Source organism: Silene latifolia, chromosome Y (assembly GCF_048544455.1).
Source record: "Silene latifolia isolate original U9 population chromosome Y, ASM4854445v1, whole genome shotgun sequence".
NCBI classification, from domain to species: Eukaryota; Viridiplantae; Streptophyta; class Magnoliopsida; order Caryophyllales; family Caryophyllaceae; genus Silene; species Silene latifolia.
The window spans coordinates 136,971,469-136,977,473 of record NC_133538.1 but is presented as its reverse complement, the minus strand read 5'-3'; positions in this window follow the sequence as shown (position 1 = coordinate 136,977,473).

Here is a 6,005-nt window from a genome sequence, read left to right as displayed (position 1 = left end):
CTATTTTAGTTTAGTAACCTTCTACATCAACCCAATTTGTGACACCCCTTAGACACTACTAGTTACAATAGAATTCTCATTTCAATACCCGTCCCTTGGGATCCGACCTTTACTTGCCTCTTTACTAATTGTAGAGTTGTTTGTGAAGTATAAATTGTGTTTTGTATCGACCATTGACCAACGACCACATATGCTTAATTGTGAAACGAAATGGACCTGATCAAAAATGGCGCCGTTGCCGGGGACGGTGCTTAAATGATTTAAGATTTATTTTATTGTTATTAGTTGTGTCTTTTTCACCTTGGGGAAGTAAAACTCCTCAAGGTTTGCTCTAATCGTTTTCAAGTTGTTTGATATTTTGCGAGAATGGATTTCATAGATTGTTTTGTAGAGGACCACTTGAGTATCCCTTACTTCAAGGATCCCATGCAAGCATTAGAGGCCTTGGAAGCAAGTAAGGCTAAGAGCATGTATTGGGAGTTGGAGGTGGATCTCTTTGAGGCCGCTCTAGCTAACAAGGAACTCACTCATGCACAATCCGAGTTGGTGCATAATATTCTAGTAGAAGCATGTCAACCCATAGAGGATGAGCAATCCATCCTAGAGGATATTCTACAAACTCAAGAGCAAGAGGAACCCATCATGGAATTCGAATATGATGAGGTTCATGAAAGTGAAGAAGAGTATGTCATGAGAATGGAATGTTTAATGGAGATGGAGCAAATTCTCAATGAAACTCCAAAGGAGGAAAGTGAGGTACAAACTCCTACTTTGAAACCCCTTCCCCCAAATTTGAAATATGCTTACCTTGATGAATCAAAGACCAAAACCGTGATTGTTAATGATAGACTTGATGATGACCAATTGGGAAAATTACTTGATGTGTTGAAACAACATGAGAAGGCTATAGGTTATAGTCTAGATGACCTTAAGGGGATAAGTCCCAACTTTTGCATGCATAGGATTCATCTAGAGGACGACCATAGACCTACCATTCAACCCCAAAGAAGATTGAACCCCCACATGCAAGAAGTTGTCAAAGGAGAAGTCATGAAATTACTTGATGCGGGAATCATATATCCCATATCGGATTCTTTGTGGGTTAGCCCTGTCCAAGTGGTACCTAAGAAAGGAGGTACTACGGTAGTGACAAATGAAAAGAATGAATTAATACCCACAAGAATGATCACCGGTTAGCGTATATGCATAGACTACCGTAAATTAAACTCCGCAACAAGGAAAGATCACTTCCCCTTACCAATCATTGACCAAATGCTTGAGAGGTTAGCCTCTAACAAATTCTTTTGTTACCTTGACGGGTATTCGGGATTCTTCCAAATCCCTATACACCCGGATGACCAACATAAGACCACCTTCACATGCCCCTATGGCACTTTTGCATATAGGAGGATGCCTTTTGGATTATGTAATGCCCCCGCTACTTTCCAAAGATGCATGATGAGTGTCTTCTCCGATTATCTAGAGACCATAATGGAAGTTTTTATGGATGATTTTAGTGTTTATGGAAAGGACTTTGACTCATGCTTGCATAATCTTTCTCTTGTATTGCAAAAATGTGAAGATGTTAGTCTTGTTTTAAATTGGGAAAAGTGTCATTTCATGGTCAATGAAGGAATTGTTTTGGGTCACTTGATTTCGGAAAAGGGCATCGAGGTCGATAAAGCTAAAGTTGAGGTGATAGAGAAGCTCCCACCTCCCGTGAATGTTAGAGGGGTGAGAAGTTTTCTCGGTCACGCGGGTTTTTACCGTCGTTTCATAAAAGATTTTTCTAAAATAGCAAAACCCCTCACTCAACTTTTGCTTAAAGATGCCCAATTCCAATTTACTGACGAGTGTGTTGAAGCTTTTAATAGAATCAAAGAAGCATTGATCTCGGCACCAATCATCCAACCCCCAAATTGGGAGTTACCTTTCGAGATTATGTGTGACGCTAGCAACTACGCCGTTGGAGCGGTGCTTGGCCAACGGGTAGGGAGAGCTCTTCATGCCATCTATTACATAAGCAAAACCCTCGACCCTTCTCAAGTGAATTATGACACAACCGAAAAGGAGCTTCTTGCCATTGTTTATGCTTTGGATAAATTCCGGTCCTACTTACTCGGATCCAAGGTGATTGTATTTTCGGATCACCGTGCTCTTCGGCATCTCTTGATAAAAAAGGAGGCAAAACCAAGGTTGTTGAGATGGATTTTGCTTCTTCAAGAATTTGATTTGGAAATAAGAGATAAGAAAGGAGCCGAGAACGTAGTGGCGGATCATTTGTCAAGGATCCGGTTTCATGATGAGAATGGAGAAACCCCGATCAATGACTCATTCCCCGACGATATTTTGATGGCTATTCAAACTCAACTTGAAAGGCACATCACCCCATGGTTTGCCGATTATGCTAACTATATTGTTGGAAAAGTGCTCCCTCCAAACTTGAACCACAACCAAAGGAAGAGATTCCTATTCGAAGTGAAGAGGTACTTTTGGGATGACCCAAACCTCTACAAGGAGTGTAGTGATGGGCTCTACCGGAGATGCATCCCTCAATGGGAAATCCAAGGAATCTTGGAAGGATGTCATTCATCACCCTACGGTGGGCACCATGGAGCAAGAAGAACCGTTGCAAAAATTCTCCAATCGGGTTTCTATTGGCCCACAATGTTTCAAGATACAAGAGAATTCATCATTCATTGTGATGCTTGTCAAAGAATGGGAAATATATCTTGGAGAAACGAAATGCCACAAAGGGGCATTCTAGAGGTGGAGATTTTCGATGTTTGGGGAATTGACTACCAAGGACCCTTTGTGACATCCAACGGGAACAAGTACATCCTTGTGGCCGTCGATTATGTTTCAAAGTGGGTGGAGGCAATTGCCACCCCAAATGATGATGCGAAACGGTCACCAAGCTTTTCAAGAAGATAATTTTTCCACGATTTGGAGTTCCTAGAGCTATCATTAGTGATGGAGGAACACATTTCCATGAGAAGAAGCTTGCATCCCTTTTGACCAAATATGGTGTTCAACATCGAACCGGCTTGGGATATCATCCTCAAACAAGCGGTCAAGTGGAAATTTCAAATAGAGAGATCAAACAAATTCTTGAAAAAGTTGTGAACAAGACTCGGAAAGATTGGAGCACAAAGCTTGATGATGCTCTTTGGGCTTATAGGACGGCCTATAAGACTCCCATTGGTGCCTCCCCTACAAGCTTGTCTATGGAAAAGCATGTCATTTGCCAATCGAATTGGAGTACAAAGCTTATTGGGCAATCCGAGCACTCAATCTTGATCTCAAATTGAGCGGTCAAAAGAGGATGATCCAAATCCAAGAGTTGGAGGAATTCCGACTACAATCCTATGAGAATGCAAAAATTTACAAAGAAAGAACAAAATTGCTTCATGATAAGAGAATTCGACAAAAGGCCTTGCACAAGGGAGACAAAGTCCTTCTATTCAATTCCCGCTACCGACTCTTTCCTGGAAAGTTGAACTCTAGATGGATGGGTCCCTATGTGATAACCGAAGTTGGGAAATATGGAGATTTCGAACTCAAGGTCAAGATGGAAGCAAGTTCAAGGTAAATGGTCAAAGATTGAAGCCATACTATGAAGGAGCATTTGTTGGAGAGGTCGAGGCTACCTACCTCGGACCTCCTTCCCCTTGAAAGAACCATCTAAGGGAGAGTTTGGTGGAGTCCTCCCTAAACCACCAATTGTAAATATACTAACCCTCTAACTTGTATTTATTATTTAATTGCATTTGTTTAATAGCATAAATTCTTTTCATGAGCGCAAGTGAGGGAGGGTTACTAATGAGTTTTTGAATGAAGGAGAAAATTCCTAAGTGTGGGGATGCATTGAAAGAAAGGAGAAAAAGTCAACACTCGCAGCTAGAATCCGAGCGTCTCTCTGGAAATCCGGGCGTCTGGCGGAATACGGACGTCCAGGGAGAAACCGCACGTCCACTGTTGAGAATTTGAAAGTTTCTGGACTGATGAAGAATCCGAGCGTCCCATTGAAGAAGACGCCCGTCTGAGGGAATCCGGCCGGATTAGTGGAAAGACGCTCGTCTTTTCCCCTGAGCATTTCAAGAAAATTCTCTGTCAAAGAATCCGTCCGTCTTCTCAAGAAGACGCCCGTCCTGACCCTGAAGAATCCGAGCGTCTTATGCTCGGGACGCTCGTCTTGAGGCGAGAAAAATTTTGGGATTTTACTCTGTGGCAGAATCCGGGCGTATTGCCCAGAATCCGCCCGTCCCGTGAGAGGAGAATCCGAGCGTCTTAGCTTCGAATCCGCTCGTCTCCCTGCCCGATTTTCGACCCGACTTTTCTCAATTAAATTACACCCCACCACCCATATAATGACACATCACTACTCCTTCCACTTACCCTATAAAACCCACCTCCTTATGACTCCCATACATATCCCATTTACTCTCTTCACCCACAAGATCAAAAACCCCCAAATTTTCTAGGGTTTTCAACACTCAATCAACAAGTAGCAACCTTACTCTTTCACAAATCAAAAGAACTCAAGAATGGCACCTAGAAGATCCTCCCTTAGAAGTGCAAGAAGACCAAGGATGGTGGGGAGTTCCTCTACTTCCCATCTCAACACCATTAGAAGAGAACATGAAGAGATTGTAGACCTCTCAAGACTCAATGATTTCTCCAATGTGGAATTCCTCAATGATGTGCAAAGAATAGTCTTCCACCGGCTTCTAAGTAAGAATATCCTTCCTACTAAATTTTTGTGTCATTCTACTTTGAGAAAGCTTGGAATTTTCCACCAAGTGGAGGCTTTATTTGAGGTTTTTGGTCTTTCAACCCTCTTTCGCATGTATGAACCCACCTATCGGTCTCTTGTGCTCGAATTCTTGAGTTGCTTAAAGATTACAACTTCAAACAAAGTGATTTGCATAGAGTTTAGGTTGGAGAATGTCTCTAGAACAATGACCCTTGTGGAATTTGCGAATGTGTTCGGGCTTGATGTTTCGCCTACCCGAACATCAAGACCCAAAAAGTATAGTGTCGCACCTTTGTGGAGGGCCATGACGGGTCGGGACTTCATTCTTACCAAGGAGTGTCTTGCTTTTCACATCCAAAACCCGATCTTGAGGCTCACATACCGATTTCTTTCGGGTACCCTCTTCGCCCGCCGAGATCCGGCTATTGTGAATCAATTGGACCTCATGTTCATGGAATCTTATCTAAACATTCAAGGAAGAGACGGGTATCATCTCAATGCACCTCTAGTTTTGCTAGAAAAGTGGGCAAAATTTCGAAATGGAGATGATGATGGGAAGAAGCATATAGTGAATGGTGGACTCATAACAAGACTTGCAAAGCACTTTAATCCTAGGTTCAATGAGAACAATGAGTACACTCCACTCTCGGGAGGAATGAGAATTAATGAAGACCTCCTTGTTGTCCAACACCATTGGATAACCCTTGATGGGGTTGATAAAAGGATCAAATGGTTGACGAAAGGAAGTGATCCTATCTACCTTCCGATGACCGACCTACCTCGAATTTCCCCAAGGAGAGGACGCTTGTCCCCAATACCCTCTTACCTCATTCAAAGTCAAGAAAGGCAAGCTCCACCCCCACAAGCTCCTCCACCACAACAACAAGAACAATAAACCCAAGGTGAAAAGATAAAGGTACCTCCCTACCCCTTTCCCTACCAACCTTACAACCATCCGAATCCCTTCATCCTCCCCGTGACGACTTTGTCACGGGAATCTTGTAAGACTTGCACTACCGTCAATATGAAACCAAGGTGGACAACTATTATGCTCTTTACCCCCAATACCACGACATGGTTCAAAAGGGACGGATAAGTGAAGAAGGAGCTTTTCCTTCATGGGCTCAAATGGAGTTGCTCTTTCCCAACTCGGAGAAGGCCAATGAAGGGGCAAACGGTCGCAAAGGGGAAGAAAGTGGCGACTCTTGTGGAGGTGATACGGTGAAGCTTGAGAGTGAAGAAGAAGATG